The sequence below is a fragment of the Grammomys surdaster genome, unplaced genomic scaffold (genome assembly GCF_004785775.1).
Source record: "Grammomys surdaster isolate TR1022 unplaced genomic scaffold, NIH_TR_1.0 66, whole genome shotgun sequence".
Classification (NCBI taxonomy): domain Eukaryota; kingdom Metazoa; phylum Chordata; class Mammalia; order Rodentia; family Muridae; genus Grammomys; species Grammomys surdaster.
The window spans coordinates 11,002,751-11,026,221 of record NW_021604568.1 but is presented as its reverse complement, the minus strand read 5'-3'; positions in this window follow the sequence as shown (position 1 = coordinate 11,026,221).

The following is a 23,471-nucleotide window of genomic DNA, read 5'->3' as shown; positions in this document are numbered from 1 at the left end:
TCTCTCTCTCTCTCTCTCTCTCTCTCTCTCTCTCTCTCTCTCTCTCTCTCAATGAAGAAATTGGGAGTTGGAATTTACACTTGCCAGTGTGAAGGAGAGATTTTCTGCGTGTGTGTATGTGTGTGAACCTGGATATAGAATAAACAGAAACAGAGAGACAGCAAATGTGATAGAATGCATGTTTATAGATCTATATATCTGCAATATGCATATACATACCACATACATTTATATGGATTTTGTGTGGGTACTTGTGAATTTGATACTTTAAGCATTTATGAGATGAAGTTGTAATATGTCTCTTTTATGCACTTTTTTAATGCAAGCACAGTCCACTACAATCTCTTTTTTGTGTGTTTACAATTGTTTGTCTCTCAAAGTAGATCAGAATATTTTCTCATATTCTTAAGATGCACACCATTAAATAGGTGCTTGATAAATATTATTTGAAAGGATGAAGGCAATGAAGCATACAAACATGCAAATACATTTCTTCAGTCAATAATCTTCTAAATTATAGATATATATAATATATAATGTATAATATATAATATATATAATTATATATATAATATATATAATATATAATATATAAATATATTTATTTATATATTATATATATTCCATATAATCCATATATGTTTTTATATGTATGCACATGTGAAAGTAACATACCAAGTTTGAGACACATATGCTGATGATTTTTATCTGATAATTTAACATGGTTTAGAAGTGATACATCTCATCAAAAACATTTGTTTTCATTTCTGAATATCTTGCCCCATTATGGTACAGTCTTCTTATTTTCTTTTAGGCTGTGATAGAATTAGAGCGTTCTCTCTTCACATCCAACCCTTCACACATGCCATCCCATCTTGTACTCATTCAAATTGTGTGTGTGTCCTGCTTAGATTTTAGAATGCTGTTTGTGTGGTTCTGTGTTCAGAGCTGACAATTCTTGTATTGGAAAGCTAATTCATTTCCTCTCCCTGTGGTCTCAGCTTTCCTTAGTTACCTCTAGTAGATTTTGTCTCAGGTTGACGTTTCCAGAACTTTCTCCCTTCTATGTAGGCATGTACATTGTGTCCTCCTCACTCTACTCTGTCCTTTATGTGACTACTAGTAATAAAGGGACTTTGTGATTATGATTACACTGGATGTTTTAGATAAATTAGCTGGTGGACTAAAGGCAATCCCAAGAATTCTTAAAGAAGGTAGAAGAGAACATTGCAGTCAAAAAAGTTTATGTGTCCATGGACGTGTGTACCAGAGTAAAGGGGTGAGAGAATACTGGGAAAACAGACAGAAGGATAAATCTGCCCAGCATATCATTGTCAAAGTATGTCTTACATGCTGCAATGACTCAGTAATAGTAACAGAAAATAAGACAGAAAAATGAAACACACATGGCTATTTTGCTGAGTTTGAAAGCCATCTATAACTATCAAAAATAATGAATAATCTTGAAAAAACATTTTGGTTATATTCCTTACATTTATTTAAAATAGTCAGTTATTATTTCAACAGTCTCCATTTCAACAACATAATTTTCTCTGACAAAGTTTCATAAAGATGACTCTCCAATTACTAATTAGGACATCATGGGGTCCTGTAGTGAGGCATATCCATCTACCTGTCCCTTTGCCTTGTTTTTCTTGACATTTTTTTTTATCATATTGCCTCACCCTTAGTGAAAAGTTCTCTATCTCAAGAATATTACCTATATTTAACTCATAATACCCAAAAATTTAATTACAAAATAGAAGTGATGAGTCAGAAAAAGGAGACATTCTAGATAAGTTATATCATCCAACTTCAAGCCAAACAAACTTTTAACTGATGCAAAGGTTTCCATAGACACAGTATAACACAATGAAGACAAAAGTTATTCTTCTTGTAGCTATTTCTAGAAACAAGAAGCAGATCTGCACTCTGTTTCTATTCATTTGTATTTTTCCCTATCACTATAAGAAACATATTATTAACATCTCCATCCAGCAATTTATACTGTCCCTTTCTATATGCAACAGGCTTTTTTTTTGGTCTGTCCTTTCTCAAAAAAATCTGTTTCTAGTGCCTGTTTCTTTCTTTTTATTTTGAAAAATATATCTTAATAAGAACTATCAAGTATAAGGATATAAATGTCCAATATCCTTGAATAGAATTAAACTTTTTATGTAAATGGAATATAAGAGAGAAAGAAACAAATATGTGAGAGAATGTTGCAGTAGCTCAGTAAGTGGCAGCACAGTGGAGATTTTTATGACTGTTTTAAGCTGTTAACTCCCTCATAGAAGCAGAGGGAGGGAGGATGAGAAGGGGGAAATTGGGGGGGGGAGACTGGGAAAGAGGAAACCATTTAAAATGTAAATAAAGAAAATATCTGATAAAAAAGATAAGAATTCAGAAGCCGAAGGAAAAGATCTCTTCAATGTAAAATAACAAATGACAGAGTCCAAGTTATATTTATTGATGGTAACCTATCTTCTTAAAAGAATTTTAAAAATAGAAGACACCATAGGTATTTCTTTTTCTGAAATTGCCTGAAAGCTCATTGGGATAAGAATCTATCGTTTATATTTAGTGAGGTCCATTTCTACTCTTTTCCCTCATGACTCTCCTTTGGGGCTATTCTGGCTACCATAATCCTCGTCACTAAATTCATATGAGAGTTATCATATGTATCATTCCATGATTTTCTTGTCATTTTATTACATGGAAAGATTAAGTAAAGTGCTCAGTTCTAAAGGCTTGGTTCTGGAATATTAAAATCATCTTAATATCTTCTATTTGTTAAAATTGGTTACTAAAAAGATTTCAAAATTTTCCTTAGGTCCTAAATAGTTTTCAGGCTGTTATATGAGCCTTATTAATTAATTTTAGTCATCATGTTAAGGAATTATCACAGTTCTTTGTTTCTTGTTCTTACTGGTTCTGCTATTGGTGTTGTTGATGATGATGATGATGATGTTAGAAAATTTGGAGCAGTGAGACAGAGACCACCCTTGAAGAATTACAGTCTTGTATAAACTCAGTGACAATAAAATAAAATAAAATAATAGAAAATAGTAGAAACCTGTGTCAAAGAATCTCTCTTTTATATGAGTGAATTATGGATGTCATACGGCCCATGAACTGAAAAAGGCATGATTCAAGATGCAGTGTAATGTGCCTGCATGGGGGAAAAGGACTAATACTGAGAATGTGAAATCTTACTTGTTCCAGGCGCTGACTTGTGTTGTCGGGTTTGAACACTCAGACAGATTCTGTGCATTATTGATTTGACAAAGGCCTAGCCATCCACTTAGAAAAGCAATGAATTGTGTGAGGCTCTTAGGGGCATTTGAAACAGAGATCAGCTGTACTTCCATGGTCGCTGATTTACCCAGTGAAGCATGAAATTTGATTATCCTCTTTTTAAATTCTTTTTATAGTCATGGCTAATTGGACATAAGCCATCTAGTCTACCCAGGGTACTGCTAAATACATGACTCAGAGAGTAGCTTCCCACACAGGAAAATCTTTACATTCCCCATATTAAAATCTTAGTGGGTGGAGTTGGTTAGCATAGAATGCTGAAAATGCTACTCATTAGGGTCATGGATATGAACACTTTCAGAATCTATGCACTGCATGGAACTTTCCAATTTCAAAGCATCAGAGACCAGAGACAGGGTGACACATAAGAGCTGGTGGATGCGAAGGAGTTGTGCAATAGTGGAATATGCATACTAGCATTCTAGAGTCCTGAGAATCAGCTCCCAGCCTACAGGAAATCTCAGTAATGAGTCTTTATTAGATAGTTTGTTTTAAGTTTCTTTAATTTATCTAAACATGCTATCATGCTTTTTTAAAAGTGGAAACCATTGCCATGGTAGTATAAGAGATTTGCCCAAGGCTTCTCAGCTATCACATGGTGAAATGATATTTAGAATGGGTCATTTGGCTTCAGACACCTCCATACCTCCTTGTATATCTCTACTCCTTGAATCACATAAGCTAAAATAATTGAGAGTGTAGAGGAGTAGCCATGTCATGACAACTTTATTGTGCATCTTTAGTATACTTCCGCATTGTCTTGTTTGTCCTACACACCCAATTGTTAATTAAATTATATAACACTCTAACCAGGTGTCCTGCAAATATGCCTGCCTACAGGAGCTCCATGGGCTACAGAGAGAGGCCTTCCACACCAAAGCCAAAGGTACTGCAGAAATGAGACAGAAACAAGAGTGATGGGCTCTTGTTTTACATGGAGCCAAGAAATGTCTGAGATCTCTCAATTGTTCTCAGACAGTTTTAAGTGAAACCTTTGTATTTAATATCTATTAAGTGAAAAAGAAGTGAAATAAAACGTTGGTGAAGAGGAAGTCTGCATCCTGCTGTCATAATTTGTTTGCAAGGAAAAAGTACAGAAATATTTTTACAAAGAGCCCTTATATTCATAGGCAAGAACAAATTATTTGCATGAACTTGGAATATTTCATGTCACCCAAGTCTCACTTGTAAAAAATGAGCCTGACAAGTTGTATTAAATGTTTTTCGCTCCTTCCTAATACACAAATTTGTATTTACATCACAAAAGACATGGTCTTGAACTTGATTAGATATGACTGAAAGGATAGGAAATTCATACATATTTTAAAAAGTAGATCTGAGGAACAGGTTATAATAATAAATAAACATGAATACATTTGTTCTCAACGTAAAATCTGGATAGCGAAAACAATGCAAAACCCTAAAAGGTGAGTAAAAATTAAAGAATAATATGTATGAACAATTGGTAATCTAGCACTAGATAAACTTGTCAGCTTAGAACAAATTATCCCAGAAAAAGAAACTGAATAGAAGCTCATTATACATTTTTATAATCATAAGCTTTCAAGTTGGAGCTGGAGTGACGTTCGTCAAAGGTGACTCATTTTGAAATGTCCAAGAGACATTTCATTGATAAGATTTTAAATGTAGCAGTATTGGTTCAAAAGGTGAATGCACTTTGGTTTATATATCCTAGGTGGCTAAAATTATCTGTGCTCTCAACGTGTCTATGTATTGTAGCTGGCTTTCCATATACTTAAAGGACTATATTTAGCGTTTGTTACATAGAATGACTTAACTGTAAATCAAACCGTTTTTATATTTAAGAGTGCTACCATTTCACTTTGATAGAGTTTTACTTCATAGAGAATTCTTGTCTGAAAAGACATTTTTTTCATCATGTTGGATTCATCAGCTTGTCTATTGTCTGTGTGAATTGCAGCAATGGCACTTTATAATCTTTCTAGGCTTGGATATAATCAATCTAGGCTGGAATCTGTTTGATTTTATCCTGCATGGAATGTATTATACTTTTTAGCTGTGTGTAAGTTCATCAAATGTAGGAAGATTTTCTTAATCATGCATCATTGACATCCATTTTCTACCTGTCAAAGGTTTAATTTTGTTGCTATTTTACCATATTGGTTTTTGTGCTCATGTAATTTGTAGATAATAATAAACCTTTTACTCCTGAATATCATGATTGTCTATATTGAGAACAAATACATACACATATATCACTTGGCATTTATTCAGAATAAAATATAATTGAATATGTTTGAGATATATAAGTTTTCTAAACAAGTAAAAGTTATTATTAGCACATGGAATCTGTGACCATTGGTAAGTATAGTTATGAAAGCTAGAGATAAGAACTGTCAGGAAATATGGGAAATATATCATACATATAATAGGTAGACTTACTTTTTAATTCTTTGGATAAAGAAAGAATAGCATGATGAATAAGAGACCGAAGATACAAGCAGGTGAGAGTGTAGTCTCCTGTAAATGATGTAATTATCCCAAAGATTTTAGCTTAACATTCTCAGAAGAAGAGAAGTATCCTTTGATAAAGTGCTAGAAGCTAGGAAAGGAGTAACAAGGCCACAGGATATACCTTCATAGGTAAAATGCAAGTTTCCTTGAATATAATTTGTAAACCTAATTAATTTGGTTAGTAATATGAATTAGAAACTCTAACTGGGGGATTCATGGGTTATATCTATAAAGAAATTTAATGGCATCGACTACATGCTGCTAAAAGGAATGAATGCCTATTACTATTCTTATGACTGCTATAATGAAGTACAGTTAAATTTACTTGAAAAATGAAATACTTATCCTCTTGGCCTTCTTCTTATATGTTTAAGTGAATTTAGGCCTCATGCATATTTTATTATTATCTTATAATAACCAGACACCTAACAAACAAAATCTCCTTTATGCTATATTATATAATCCCTCAAAATAGAAGCATTGTGGATTCTAAAAACGCAATCCCTAGGACTGACACAAAGTGTGCATTTCATTGGCTGTTATGAAAGATACTATTGCAACAATTTGTAAAAAGAAAATAGAAGGATGTCAAAAGTACTCAACTTAATTCTACAGAGCATACATTTTACGCTTGTGAATCTATTGCTGATGGTACTACTAAGGCAGAAAAATTAAAACATATGTATTTTGTTAAGCTACCAAAAGTTTCTTAATTATGTTATATAGAGTTGGTTGATAGTAATTAACTATTATTCATGATCATTCTCATTAAGTGAAACTGCTTCATCAAAATTAACTCAATATTGTATCTTGAATAAGGACTAACTTCTTGAGTCTCTCTGTCTCTCTGTCTCTCTGTCTCTCTGTCTCTCTGTCTCTCTCTCTCTCTCTCTCTCTCTCTCTCTCTGTGTGTGTGTGTGTGTGTGTGTGTGTGTCTGTCTGTCTGTCTGTCTATATCTCTTTTTCTCTATCTCATATATATATATATACATATATATATATATATGTGTGTGTGTGTGTGTGTGTGTGTGTTTTCTAGGCTAATATGCAAAGATAAAAGTCTACATGACTACCAGTTTCCACTTTCTCCTAATAGTTATTTCATATCAAATATATAAAAGAAAAAAAAACCTACACAAGTGTAAAGAAATGGAGATGCTTGGAAGCTGATGGTGTATTCACAGACTGATTTCAAAAACAGAAATAATGAGGTTTGGGAATGGTAGTCAGGATTAAGAATAAGTCCCAGATGACTATAGAACAAAATGCAAGCAAAGTAAGGGATTCAAAATGTGCTTGTCTTTAACAACATCAACATGTTGACAGCCAAAGTACATAGCTTGAATCTGAAAATAGACTCCCAGACAGAGTTATTAAATTAACAGGCTGGCAAGCCAAGGATGGGTAAGATTCTGCACAGAACCTTACCAATCTAAGACAGAAGTGCATTGCTTTGGGTAATACATATTTCATGATGGGAAAGGAAGGCATTCTTATCAGAATGACCTAAGACAGGCTCAGTCTTGTTAATAAAATAAAAAAGGGGGAGAGGCAGAATGCCTTTGGGGCTGCTTGGCAAGAAACTGACATGAGCTAAGGACAAGGAAAAGGGCTGCTTGGCAGGTATATGACATTGGCCAATGACAAAGAAATAGACCTCAGGCAGGAATCTGACATTAGGCTAGAACAAAGAAGTTATTTCAGGCAGGAATCTAAATATTAGGCTAGAACAAAGAAGTAATTTCAGACAGGAATCTAAATTTTAGGCTAGAACAAGGAAGTAGGCTTCAGACATGAAAATGACTTTGGGCTAGGACAGGGAAATTGGCTCAGATATTTTGATCATCCTGATAAGCCCTTAGAAACAGTGATCACAGGAGTGATCCCAGGATTTCATTTATTGCCTTGCTTGTTCTTTGACTATTTGTGTTTATTGTCTTGCTTGTTTCTTAGCTATTTGCATCTATTGTATTGCTAGTTCCTCAACCTAGAACTGACCTTAATACTTGCATGTAATTAAAATGATATAATAGCAAAAAAGGAGGAGGGGGGATGGGATAGGGGTTTCTAGGGAGGCGAAATGGGAAAAGGGTATGACATCTTAAATGTAAATAAACAAAATATCCAATAAAAATTAAAAAAATAAATAAAAGAAGCCATTGCTGTTCCTTTCTCTTGGTTCCTCTTGTGGCATCCTTAGTGGAAGAGCATGAGTGGTGGCAAGACTTGGTCTTGCAAGATATTTAGGGTTGCTGTTTAATAATAAAATGTTTACATATCATGAGTTTAAGTCACTTTGTTGCTGTAGCTGACTTGCTTGAGTTCCTTTGAGCCTAGAAACTGCAGTCTCTGGAATTTAACACCTAATATTAAAATAGCACGGGTAAAGGAATGGATTAATTGCTAGAGCCATTTTCTTCTTGTCCAGGGGCCTCTCACTTATCAGGTTGGCTGGAAATTTAGAGAAATAAACTTCTAGTGAACCAGGAGAAGAGAATCATACTCACAGAATAAAAAAAACTTTTATACAAACAAATATCCATATATTCATATAAATTCACATACAGATTCATGATTATTTATTCATATGTCTTCATTCAAACCAGTTGGGTCAAGTTTAGGTACTTATCTCATAATTACATGCATAAACACACACTGATACCTACATATGTATAACGAGCAAAGACCAAGTGTTATTGCAGAAAGAACTCACTCATTCTGCATGAAAAATGAGCTCCATCCCTTACTGCATAGAGAAAGAAAAAGCTTCTACCCTTTCATTGCTAAATGAATTAAAAGCAAGCCTGTTAGAAGACAGCTTTATTTTCTTTAGTAAGACTATGCCTACCTTGCTATTATGAAAGGACCTGTTCTGTCCCATGGTAAGAAGAAGACTGTTCCATCTGCTCTCTCTGCAACTTCTTCTTTTTTCTTCTTTTCCCCTGCATTCTGCATATTACTCTCTTAATTTTTAAGCTGCTTTATAATTTCTAAGTTATTTTACTCTGCATTCTCATTCAAATCTTGGTCTCTCCTGCTCTGATGTAACAACGCTCTTATTCCCAGTGCCTTACTCTGAATGCTATGTTCCCAATGCTATGTCTTCTAATGTTATGCTTTTTAATGTAATGTTTCCTAGTCTTCTTTACCTTTTCCAGGACAGTAGATCACATGGTTTATCCAAGCATCCTTTTTTTGCTGTTGTTGTTGTTACAAAAGTTCATTAGAAGTTCAAACGTAAATTCAAGTCATAAATTGAATATGATGTTTACAACAGAAATGTTTACATCGACATCCATTAAGAACCACCAACCAAAGAGTATACATGAAGGGATCCATGGCTACAGATACATACGTAGCAGAGGATAGCCTTATCTGACATCAATGGGAGAGGAGGGACTTGGTCCTGTGGATGCTTGATGCCCCAGTGAAGGGAGATGTTAGAGGGTTGTGGAGGGGAAATCAGGAAGGGGTCTATTATTTGAAATGCAAACAAATAAAATGATTAATAAAAATAAAATATATAAAAAAGAGTAATTATTTGGCTAAACATTCATCATCTGTCACTAGCTTTACAGGTTCATTGAGAATTAAAGACCAAAAATAAATTATCATTGAAGCTTTGTATAGATAAACCCAGTCAATATTTTATTTTATCTCCTTGGACCTCTAGAAAATCATCAGTTCCCTTTTTATGACCTGTGGTTAATTGTTCTACAGTCTCTTGGAATGTGCTCTAAGTTGTAGGTGACTGCTTGCTATCTCAGAAGTAATTAAGGCACATGAAGACATGAAAAGTTCTTGTTGAGGTTTTGATTATCAGAGAGGACTTAATAGCATTTCTACTATAAAGGAGCTTAATAATTACCAATACAATTTTAGGAATTCTTATAGCATCATCATTAAGAAGTAAGAAGTCATCTATCTGCCTTGACAGAAGGTGCTGACCAGAAAAGAAATAATATTTGGGGGTGGGAGGTTTGAGGTATGATGGGTCCTGAGTCCACTGGGCTCACAGTGGGAGCTGTAGGCCTTTGGGAGATTCTCTTACCAGTTGCCCTATGTGGTGTAGAACTGCTGGGATGCCTTCATGCTGTGGTGTCTTCGAGGGAGCAGACTAGCTGGCAATCTGCCCCTGTAGAAGTGGAGAGGGATGGAGTTGCCATCCCACAGTCAAAAACTGTGGCTCAGAATTGTTCCTGTCTGAAAGAACTTCAGGAACAAAAATGGAGAAGAGTCTGAGGAAAAGGAGGTCAGTGACAGGCCCGTAGTGGAATCCACCACAAGGGAAGCTCCCAAGACCTGACACTATTACTGAGGCTATGGTGTGCTCACAAAAAAAGGCCTATCATGACTGTCCTCTGAAAGACCCAACAAACAGCTGAAAGAGTCAGATGCGTATTTACACTCAACCAATGGAAAAAGCTGCTGACCCCTGTGGTTGAATTAGGAAAAAGCTGGAACAAGCTCAGGAGGAGGGCATCACTATAGAAAGACCAGGAGTCTCAACTAACCTGGACCCCCAATGTCTCTCAGACCCAGAGGCACCAATCAAGCTGCATACATGAGCTGATATGAGGCCCCCAATAGACACAGCAGAGGACTGCCTGGTCTGGGCTCAGTCAGAGAAGATGCACCTAATGCTCAAGAGGCTTGAGGCCCCAGGGAATGGGGAGGTCTGGTTAGGGTTAGGGTTAGGGTTAGGGTTAGGGTTAGGGTTAGGGTTAGGGTTAGGGTTAGGGTTAGGATTAGAGTGGGTGTTGGGACCTTCTTGTGAAGAAGAGGGAGGTGATATGGGATGTGGAACAGTCAGCGAGTGGACTAGAGGGGGATAAAATCTGGACTGTATGGAAAGTTTAAATTTTTAAAAACATCAGATCTTAAAAGATTAAGTTGTCCATTTTGTCTTTACAGCATCTATACAAGACAATGCATCTTCATTGTTCTGCAGAGATCAGCTCAAAAGTGTGATCTAATATCTTGTGATTGTTATATATTTCTTTAATAATAACAAGAAAAGCATGTTAATAGAAGGAATCATTCTTAAAATGAAATGATTCTCGGCTCTTCCTAAAGAAGCATTTCGGTCATTAACTTTAAGAGTCCATGGCAGAAACATCTCATGAAGGTCGTCTTCAAGTTTTACTTTGTCCTTGAGGGCTCCTGGCAAAGAATGGAATTTAACTACACTAAAGATGGAGATATGCATTAATTTATAGTACAAGTCTTGTATGTACTCCAAATTTTGCTATTGCTAATAAAAATATTCAAATGCAGAATATTTACTTAATAGTTATTGAGGGCTTGTATTTTGATGAATATGATTAAGTCCCTTAGAAAGGAATGTAACCCTTCTTTAGCCTTTAGACCTTTTACCATGTAATCGTATTGCTCTCTACCCCTTTTAGATTTATTTCAAAAAGTCATCTTGTGATCATGCAGAAACTTTCTTGAGGTGACTGAGCTTCTCAGTGTGTTGATCTTGAACTTCACATCCCTCAGAGATATATGAAGTACATTTTGTTAAAATCTGCAGTACTATTTAATAGCAGTAAAAGTGGACTAAGACAAGCATCAATAACTATAATTGGTAATAATATTGATATTAGTTTTCTTTCATTAATCATCATATAGTATAGATGTTCATTTTGACAAGAATTTTGACAGATGACCTAATTTGACCATAGAGATTCCACACTGAGTACAAGAATAGACTTTATGTGCTGGAAATGCTTTTTAAACTTCCCTGAACAAAAGTTTATAAATATGGAATCAAAGTTTCAAAAATGGCTTATCTTGCTAGACATAGATGTTAAATCCAAGTTCAGCAGACTCTGACAGCAAATGTTGGCTGGACTTAGACAAATAATAATGACAGCCATGAATTCTATTCATATAACCATGAAAGAAATGTGTGACTCAAAACCAGAATGTTAAAACTTTCTATAAGTTTCCTCTCCTGTAAACTGAGGAAGTTGATGAAGGTGCCTGTTCTGGAACTCACTGGACATCAGATTTTATCCTACATCTTTCAGGATGATTAAATTTCCTCTATCATTTTGCTGCAACAGATCAAGCATTGCTGAATATTCCCTCCTGGCTGTAATCCAGGATGAACTCAGAGAAGAAGGGGTTTTAGGAACACATTTTTACAGCCCTGTTTTTGGTGCTATGGAAATAGCAAGGTATGGTAGACCAGGTATTGAATTTTCTCTGATCTCTGTGTGTTGGTTCTTGTTGTTGGCTTGATGTGTGGTTCCTGCCTCACCATGTGGCTAGGGCCTCTCGTGGGGACACAGGTGTGGGAATTTGTGTTCACTCCATGCTGGACATTGGGCTATGTAAAGCTGTGGGACTCTGCTATGGGGTGGGGAGCACAATCTGAGTTCCCGCATGGAGCCAGAGTTTTGGCTTTGGGGGTCCTTGAGCCAAAAGGCAGCAGGAAACCGGCTGGTTCTCAGGCTCTTGAGTCCCAGGAAAAAGGGGCTGGTAAGGAAGTGAGGGCATACAGGCTAGATTGGCCTGCAGCCAAAGAGGGGAGGGGGAGGGATGAGCTCTGGCTACGTCCTGCAAGGATGAGTGTTCTTGGCTTGGACACTGCAGCTTGCTTGGCTGTGGCAGCAGCTTGATTAGCTTGGGTGGCTAGGTTGGTGGTCTCCATGACTGGGAACATAGCAAGTGCTTAGGTGAAGACCTACTCCACTGTTCCCCACTGTGGGTCCTAAAGAAGAAAAATAATTTATTGTCTTAAAACATTTATTGTCATGGCAGAAAGTAGGTAAAAACTAAACTCCAGTATTTTCAGGGTGGGCCTGAGGTTAAATACCTTTTGCAAGGAGGAGGGACTGGAAAGGAATGTTTAATTGGGTATGCCCCTTTGGCCTTTAGGTACCTTATAATATGGAGATCTGTCTTAAAATTCCTTAGCATGTAATCATACCTTCAACCTGTGGAGGGGCTAGTAGGCGTTGTCTTACGTGACTGAAAGGCATGGATTGATGGAGGTCTGTGGCCTTGTGTCAGGAGCCTGGAGTCTGAGAGCATGACGAAATTCATGCCGTCCCTTAGGATCATCTGGGGTCTCTGGAGATTTTTAACTGGTGCTCAATCAGAAACCATGCTGTCCTTTCACGGTCCTACATCTGTGACCTGAGCTACGTGTCTGACCAGAGAGCGTAGATTGGAAAGAATCTAAAAATCAGACAGGCTCTGTTCCCAGTTCTCATACTATATTACTCTCTTGGTTTGATCTTCCATCTTCTTTTCTCAGCATTTAATGATGTGATATGAAAAAAAAATTAAGTAATCCTCAAAGACAATTCGTCAGTCTACTGAAAAATATGAATGTTAGCATGCCTCCAAAAGCTTCCTGCTCTGTCGCCTTGTCTTGTTCAGGTAGAGTAAGCTGGAGATAAGCCGTAAAGACTAATGAGGTTTATAATTCATTTTTATTCAGCATCTCCTGCCCACATACAGACAATGTTATATCCCAGATATTAAGTCATGGCAGGAAGGCTAAAACAAAGACAGGGTGAAGGAATAGAAATCTGTATGGATTGTAACCATGTCAGGTAGAGAAATAACACAAACATTCTTAAGCATGCGTTCTAAGATCTACATATTTATGGAGAAATGTGCATGTCTTTGCACTTTCCCTCCAGTGGCTCTCAGAGCCAAGCTGCACCACCACCTGGGTGGTCCACCCAGCTCTGGACAATTTCTCCACAAATTAGACCTGTCCATGTAATTCATTTATTACCATGTTATTAAAATATGAGAGTGGTTTAGGGTCTCAGGTGGTCCCTGTACTTTACCGAAATTAGCATAATGTTGCTTAGTTTTCTTTAAAATATGGCAGAATCAAATTTATGTTTGAGGTTAAAAAAATGGTTGTTCATTTTCTATTTTTTTTCTAAGCTATTAGAAACAGTTCAAAAAACCTTACATTCACTGTCTTTGCACTGTGAATTTTTACTTTATGCCTTCATTTTTGTTTTTATGCTATGCATCTGTTTTTCACATGTAACTTAAATATTTGTGAAGTGTACTAAATATAAAAATGTATAGAGACATCTTTAAATTTTACTCTTCTTCATTGATGTATTGTCATGCACACGAGAAGCATGGTGATTTTGGTAAAATAAAATAAATGAAAGTAACAATATTTAATTCTATATCATAGCCAATATAAAGATCCACTTAGTCAAGTCACTGAATGTATATTAAATATTTTAAAATACAACCAAATTTCTCTTTCTGAAACTCTCATAGGACTGAGTCATACCCAGTTTTACTATTTTATTCTTTCAGTTTCAGTAGATTATTATAAACAATATAGAAACCCGCAGAATTGGCTTTGCTGTTCACGTCTAGAGAAAAGCGTGGTACAATTTTACCGTTGTTAAGAAGGTAGAAATTTGTATGCAGCCAGATAAACTGTTGCTCATTTTTGTTTCATTATCAGTTTAATAAATGTATAAAACTGTATCCTCTTCCCTCAGACTAAAATCAGCAACTCACAGGTATTGGTGGGTTTCCGAAACAAGCTAGGGGATTGTTTCATTAAAATCTGTATACCAATTCCTTAATATCTGTATCTATTTTTGTCAGTAGGTTTCTACCCGGTATGTAGTAATCAGTCTTGAAACATTGATGATTTCCACTACTATAACCTGTTATGTCCACCTTCCACTCCCTTTCTCTCGTCATTTATATGTATTTCTTGTCAAATATTTCTACTTACAAATTTACTTTCTTGTAATTTATTTTCTTTTTTCTTGTGATGTATATGTACATGTTAGCTTTTTGAGTAAAAATATGTGTGGGACTGAGTAAGGGTATTCTGAGTCATGGTTGGGCAGTTGCCTAGAACCCCGAGACTCTGCATGAGAACCAGCAGGAGTTTGGCATGCCCCTAGAGCCCAGGGTCCTGAAAAACAGTCTAGTCTCCATAAAACTCAGTCACATAGGCAGGCCATTACAGCCCCTCCCAAAGTGCACAGGCAGAGGGTGTGACTAGAGGCCTCAGGGCCTAGGGATTTACATACTAATGAAGGCCAGAGGGTGGAGCAAATTAAGAATGCCTCCCCAGATCCTCCCCAAATCCTCCCCCAATCCTCCCCTTTCTCCCTCCCTATATAACTCGGGACTGCCCTGAGTTTTATGGGGGTATGCCCAGATCCATCCACCATATGCCATGACAATAAACCCTTTTGGAACCAAGGACTTCCTTGTGTCACTGGGGCCTGCCACCGCCAAAGCCTCCAGGCTGCTGGGACCATAGACATTCCTCCTGCATATGCGGGCAATAATTTTCCCCACAAACATGTCTGAGGTTTTTTATGAGGCATCAGGCAAAGGAAGCTTGAAAAGCATCTTCATAAGAGAAAGCAAACAATAGTGCTGGGAAAGCTGAATTGTCAGTTAGAAGTGAATGGGTAGCATGGATACGGATGAACACCTACACACACGTGCATACTCCCTGAAGACCAAGATTCCCTTTTGGTTCTCAGTTCTATTAGTAAAAGAATTTAGAACTGACGTGAATGGAAGTTCATAGAGAACTTTATTAGATGTTAAAAGAAAAATGACAGGACAGGCAAGCTACAAAACTTGGCAACTCTCTAGAAAATAAGAAAAAGACAGAATGCCATGCTTTTTGGAAGTCAGAAGACAGACACACAGCCAACACCAGGACAAATAATCAAAATCCCACCAATCCATGAGCTTGCCTTAGAAACCCGCCAATCCCCTAGTTTGATTCAGAAACCCACCAAAACCTGAACAGGAAAACCCACCAATCCCTCAACAAAAAATCTCACAATCCTTGAGCTCACACAAACTCAGGAATTGAAATCCCATCAATCCTCACCTTGGAGAGCTCTACCTTGAAAAGTTTCACCTAGTAAGAAACCACATATAAAACCCGCCTTCTGCTTAGTATCCTCCTGCTTCTTGCCTGAGCAAAGGCACCTACCTCCTCGTTTTTTTAATCCCAATAAATCGCTTGTTTGAGGTTTGCTGTGCAGCATGATTTTGTGGTAGTACTTGGCTCCAGATTGCCAGGATATATCTCAGAGCAGATAGATCTGTAACACTTTCGCTGGGGAAACGGTTCCTTGCCAGAGCAGAACTGTTACATATGCACAGAGGGAACCTTCCCTACAGCAATCTTAGCAGAACTGTATCACTTCTGTAGGAGCTGCCTTTCCCTTCATGGCTGCAACACCACGTACATGGAATGCATAGAGAATGATAAAGCAAACACGAATGAGACTGACCACAAAAACGGACTAATGTTAGATGATATTAATATTTCAGGCTTCCTGTCTCATGTGCGGCATAGCTAGGTTCAACTCATATGAAGGTTGGTGTTTGAAGTTAAATTGAATTTATGAAGATTAGCAATTGAAGTTAAATTGAATTTCAGTATTAATAATAAACATATTAAATATGTCAAAACTACCATGTGGCAATTGATTTCCCTTTTGCTATGCTATTTCTGTTCTTTCTGGGAAATTGTATTGTGACGGTTTAAGAACATAAATTAACACAATTGTTGGAAACATGAAGGTGTTCTCGAACCCACAGATCTTCAAAGAAAAGAGGAATTTCTAATCACTCAGGGATGTCTCTGCAAAGGAGGAAATGCCTGTACTTCCATCAAAAAGGCTAGGAATTAGAGGAAATTGATTGCCTGGTGATCTGCTTATCTATTGGAAGCTTTTCAAGTTTCCGTAAACAAGATTGGAGGTCGCTCATATCCTAAATGAAATGTACACTATCTGTACAATCAAGAGTTCCCTTAAACTCACAAAACTAAAACCAAAGTTAGCCAACAGCCCAAATGACCTCTGTGTTATCTATATGATTGAAACAAGACCAGATCCTTCTTTAGATTCTGGTGTCAATACAGGTAGCTTACACATAGAATCACCTTCATGGCTACATGTATCTTGCAGTGGAGTTTATATACAATCACACCTTGAGTTTTATTGTACATCTGGAATGGAGTGATTGTTGCCTGGAAACCTAGAATTGGAAAGACTGTTGCCTGGAAACTCCTCCCAAAATTCTATTGTTTTTAAATAAGCTGACAATCAGCCTCCTGGTGTCAGACTTTCTAGAAGTTTGATCCAGTTGAGTGGGTCAAACTGAACTGAGTTCCCTGCCTGTCATGACAACCTGCAGGGTTGTCCTCATAAAATGTTAGAGAAATAGACAAAAGACAATATAACTTTGCCATTTTATGCTTTTGACAATTTTATGTATGTGTCTATTTCAGTTTTTTTTTTACCTGGTTGAGACAAGTTTTGTAGTATGCTAGTTACTGTTCTCAGAATAGGAAGTCAGAGCATCAGTCCAGGGGTCAGGAAGTCAGAACATCAGTCCAGGGGTCAGGCTGTATCATCTGCACATATCCAACTTATAATGAAGACAGAAGGTCCAGTCCACAGGGAGTACTATGCTCTTCTGAGAACCGAGCTTTGCTGTAGATCTTGTAAGCTGGTGGTCTCCTTTGTCTTTATCTTTTTGTTGAGGCATTTCTTGTGCTCCACTTTTTGTCTTACATTGTATTTTATTTCTTCTTATGACAGCGAAGATGAGGTCAGGGACTACAGATCTTCAGAGGGGGTGTGTTTCAGTGTGTCTTCCATTCTGTCATGTGTAAAGTGTACTCAGATAGTATATATACTCCTCAGCTCCTCGTTAACCTCCAAGCCTCAGATGAACTACACTTTGACCAATACACCCGTGTGTATTTGCCCCTGTTTTAAAGCCTATGTCATTGAGAATTGCACCTGCCACTATCTAGAATTTATATACACTATCAACTACTGATGGCAGCTTATATAAAATATTCTTTTTATTGGTATTTTATTTATTTTCATTTCAGATATCCCCTTTCCCCATTTTCTCCCCATAAACCTCCTATTTCATCCCTCCTCCTCCTTTTTGCTTTTATATCATTTTAATTACATGCATATAATAAGGTCAGTTCTAGGTTGAGGAACTAGCAGTACAATAGATGCAAATACCCAAGGAAAAAGCAAGACAATAAACACAAATAGTCAAAGAGCAACCAAAGCAATAAACTAAGTCCTGTGATCACTCGTGTGATCACTGTTTCTAAGGGCTTCTCAGGATGACCAAAATATCTGAGCCTATTTCCCTGTCCTATCCAAAAGTCATTTTCATGTCTGAAACCTACTTCTTTGTTCTAGCCTAAGATTTAGATTCCTGTCTCAAATTACTTCTTTGTTCTAGCCTAATGTCAGATTCTTGCCTGAAGCCCGTTTCCTTGTACTTGGCCAATGTCAGACTCTTGCCAAGCATCCCCCAAAGCTCTCCATATCTCCCCTCTTTTTTTATTTCATAAACAAGACTGAGCCTGCCTTAGGTCATTCTGACAAGAATGCATTCCTTACCCACCTTCATAGAAGTAGCAGGATGGGGATGGGATAAGGTGTTTCTGGATTGAGAAAATGGGGAAAAGGGAATACATCTGAAATGTAAATAAATAAAATATCCAATTTAAAAGCAATAATTGGATGCCAAGGAACTTTCTGCTGAGTGCCTATGGCACGCTACAACTTGGCATACCTGTGCCTAAGTGAAAAGGAAGGATCCACTTACTGACATAAAATACTTTCTAAAGGTATAAAATGTTCAAGAAATGGTTATTCACTCAGTAATTCTATATCGTTTTATTAGGATACTTACTTAAAAAAATATCTAAGAAAAACAGCTTAAGGAAGAACTCATTTTGGCTTATACTTTCAGGGACTGTAGTATAATAGCCATAGTGTATTAGTTCCACTGTTTCTGGGTTTCTGGAAGATAGATCATAACAGCATAAATAATGGAAGAAGAAAGCAGAGTCAAGAATGAGTTGGGAATGAGGCCTAGTTTTCCAGAGTATGTCCCATAATGAAGTTGTTGCAGTTTTCTACTTCCTGCCACCTTTCAAGAACACTATCATATTATGAATCTATCATGAGACTAACCTCTTGATGAAGTCAAATGATCATAAACAAATCATCCTCCCAATGCTTTCTTCTGGACACTGATGCATTAGAAACTAAGTCTCTAACCATGAGTTCATACTGGGAAAAATCCATATCTACATCACAATGGAGTTATTCAGTAGAGAAGAAGAAAATTATTCAATAAAATCCCAGTGGTAAGAGTTTCTTTTCTGGAAGCATTCTTCTTTCATGTTTTGGTATTTGTTCAATTATTTATTTCTCTTTGTACATTCTTTCTGGGCTCTCCATTTGTGTTCTTTCTACCACTTGACTTCCATGTGCTTTTGCTCTTCCTATCTCGGCCTTGGACACTTGCTCCTCTTGTGGAAAGCTTTGGATTTGGTTTGTTTTCCTTCTTCCCTTTCTCATCTCCATGTTTCTTCTCTTGAACCCCTCTTGTCAAGTTTTATAAGAAAATTGTGCATTAATAAAATGGCTGCAAATTCAGATAATGTGGCCAAACTTTGCCTGTAGAAAAATTTTATAGCTGAATGATAAATTGGAATTATTGTGGAGGTTTTGACAGCCTGTTAACTAATGCACCACTGGAGAGGTTTGTACAAAAACTGCTGAACATGAAACAGTAAACACTTAATGGCTTCTGCAGTGAAAATAAGTCATCAAACAAAACAGTGAAGATAAGCTATTGTGTTCACTTGAAGAGGATTGATATAAAGTTTAGTGGTGTAAACAAGCTCTCAGCTGATCTTGAATTACAGGGACTGTGGGTGCCCTGTTCTGGAGGGTGTCCCACGATGATTACCCAGCTCGGGACAGAGTGAGAGCAGGGAGGGGAGATTGCCTGCCCCTGCTGCTGTCTCTGCTCCAGTCTCTGCTGTCACTGCTCAGTCACTCCCAGGTGCTGCACCTGTCTCTCTGTGCTGAGCCAGCCAGGATGGGCCAATAGGAAATCGGCTAGCTGGCAAGGAAGCAGCTTGGTGCCCCAGAAAGGTTTTGAGAAAGCAGATCTCTCTCCAAGTGTTACAATTCTTGAGACAGAAACTCTTGGACACCAGGATGATTCTCGAGCACCTTTTTACTTCTCCTAAATAGAGCCCTTATATACAATGTCAGGGTGGGATAGGGTCTGGCAGCAGATAACTCCTATTGCTTGGTCTGAGAGCTTGGAGATACCTCCTTTACATGTGGGAAAGCCTGAGGAGCTGTTCCTCATGACTGATGGTCATAGACCTCTCTGTGGGAGGGGCTGTGGAGGGCCAAAGCTGAATGAAAAGAACCAGGGCCTGGGAGCAGAGCCTAACACCACCTGCTGTCCTGATAAAGGTCAGTCCTGATAAAGGTCCGAAGTTCAAGACTTATGCTCAATCAGGCACCCAGCTGCTTTTCACAGCCCACTGCCCCACAAGAGACTGAATATCCAGGTAGGAATTCAGAAGAAAGGAAGCTGACCACTGGATACTGAACCAAGTTTGTTATTTGTTATGAGTTCCATGTTATGAGGCATTGGTTGCTAGAACTGACAACTATATTTTCACTACATAAATAAAGGAAAATGCCAGTAACTAATAAGGGTTTAATGGTTAATGACAGAGGATTTTAACAAAATCATGTACTTCCTGTGATGAACAAAATGTACATTAAATTTTTCAGCCTTTTCACGTACCTGCATAGTATTTGAAGATGCAGTATTACTACTTCAGGGTCTGCTCAAAAAGCTATTCTATAAAGTATCCTTTATTCCTTTCCCTATCTGATTATGTGTACTTGAACGTTCTGTAAAGACAAAAATTAATTATTGCAAGATGGAAGCAGCTTGATTTCTCAACTTTCTAGATTGAACCTACTGAGAAGAACATTTTAAAGGCAACAGGATGGACTCAATGATAAACCGTCATTGGATTAAGACAGGACTATTTTTTATTGCTATAATAGTTACCATGACAGCCATACTTTTCAACATGCTAGGAGAAATCAATGTTACCTATCACAAACGTAGATTCATTTTGAAAGTCTAGTATGAATTTTCTGTATCATCTGCAAAATACACTTCTTTAACCTCAAGAAACCACTACTCCATTGGGAGGAAAGCCAACATCATAATTGTGTACAACTGAACATGAATATCACGATTGGGGTTCTTCACAGTTATAGGAAAGGAATTACTGAATATACATTTCCAACAAATGGCTGTCATAGTTCAATTAAAGGAGAAATAAATCTGACCATCTTGATGACAGCTTGTGAAACAGAAACCGTGCAATATATATTTCCTGGAGAAAATGGAAACTTGTATTCTCTGACAGGGTAATTATTATGCCCTGTCAAATTACTTGGCTTTTCTTCATAAAAATCACTTAATACTTCATGCACATATTACTTTTGCCATCAAATATCACTTTAAGGGCAGTTAATAATTTAGGAACTTTTTATATTTAAAATGAACAAATCTAATGTATGCATGAGCTGCCTTTTTCTTTTCCTTAACCAGATTGTTCTCCCAGGCTGAATTTTGTGTGTAATGGCTTCAGATTCAGAGAAAACAATGAAGATTGCATAGTAAGGAGGTTGCATGGGATTCAAGGGTCAGAATATCTATAAGACTATCAAAACTATTTTAAGAAAGTGTAGCGATTTACTTCAGAGAGACATTTCCTTTGACTGAATTATTAGTATAAAAATCCAATTATTGCAAATTGTTATTAGTAAAATCATTATGGTGAGTATATTTAACAAGCACTTAAATTGAATGATATAATAAATCTTCTAGTTTTTTTTAATCATATAAACTTCCTTGTTTCATATAACTTAATTACATGGGCATTTGATGATTATCCCATGTCATAGATAGGAAAACAGAAGCTCGGTGACATTATGTAACTTCTTACATCCTATTACTGAAACAAGAAATGCAGTTCTGTTCTTAAAGGGCTGTTTTATTTTGAAGCCAAATATGTTTCACCATAGCCCAGGAACATGGGTTTGGGTTACCTAAAATTGCAAAGCAGCATGGCATTCCATAGTTTCAACATAGCAGCAATTCACAGACTTTGTATACAGAACAAAAAAAATTATAGAAAAACACATTTTTTCCAATACATTGATAGAAAGATAATGAGGGCAGGTTACATAAAAAAGGCACACGTCTATCATAGCCCCCAGAAGCTTTCATACGGCACTCTTAGCTTTTGGTTGGAGTAAGCTTGGGTATATTTATACATTCCAGAAGACTTATCCAACAGGTTTATAGAACATATACAGAGGTGGGCAGTTAATGACTATGAAGAGGATCAAAAACTGCTGTGGTCATTCAGCATTTAACTTCTGCACTTCACTGAAGTTCTCTCAGTCAATTATTTTTGTCACAGCTTCATTCTGAGAAATTCCCTCACAATATTAATACATGTCCAATTTTGACTTTATATCCAGTGTAAGGTTAAGCACTGAAGACACTATAACTTACAGCTCTGGAGGCAGCTGTACATTATTGATTGTTTTCTATAGAGCATATGGCAAGCTTTTATTATTTTTGATAGTCTATCAGTGGGTTTAACTCAGTTATACTAAAGAAAACTCTACTTTCTCTTTTCATCTAATTTACTTATTTTAAACTGTTTCACACATGTATGTAATATGGTTTGATCAAACCCAAATCCTCTTTTAAAATCTTGTAATAATTGAATAGAGTAAAGTCAACTGAAATTCCTCATAAATCATTTTATCTGAACTCTTTACTTACAGGCAAAGAGATCATGGATGATGAAATATCTCAAGGTAAGTTCATCTTCATCAGAGCAAGTACCTATAGCAAGTCAGACATACAGACCCTTACCTCTTTCCTTAAGAAGGGCTAGCCCTTGACTCTACCTCATGTGAAAAACATTGGGCAACAAGAGATGTCATTATGATTATTTGTTGTCTTTGCTTCACTATGACTGAAATGCTAGACAGGCGAGCATAAGCAAGGAGAGATTGCTTTTGGATCGCAGACTTTATGAGCTCTCATTCCATTATGCCAGGGAAGGCATGATGGAGTTTACAACTACAAGATCATGAGACAAGGATTGCCCTCATACCATTAAACCACAAACCACGAAGCCAGCAAAGAGTCAACTCCTAAACATTCCACAGACTTTCTGTAGAGCACCTTGAACAGTAAACAAATGATTCACCAGGGGGCCATTCCAGATTCAAAGGCTAGCAGGGGAGCTGTTCTCTCATAAATTGTTCATTAGTTTTCATTGAGATATTATTTAACTTGATGGGCTTGAGAGTGAAGAAACATGAATTTGGTGTTAAATGTAGAAATAATCCTAATTAAATTTATCTTACTCAGGGATTGTCACGTGAAATCGTTTTTCCATAATTGTGTGAGATGCCTGAGTTCCAGGACAAAATAAATCATGAGTGGATTCCACTCTGTAGCTTTATTCTAAAATTAAATAAATTGCCTAAAGGCCCTATAAACAACTTAGAGAAATGCATTTTATGGCTTAGAAAGTTGCCATGTATTTCTTTTGTCCTTTACCTTTTCTCTGTGTTGATTGTAAGCATATGCTTACATGAAGCCAAGATTTACTCAAATCAGAATATCATCTCTTTCCTTCTCTAAGTTGTCCATGGCTCTTTCTGTCCTGGTGTGATGGTATGGTCTTTATTATTATACCAAAA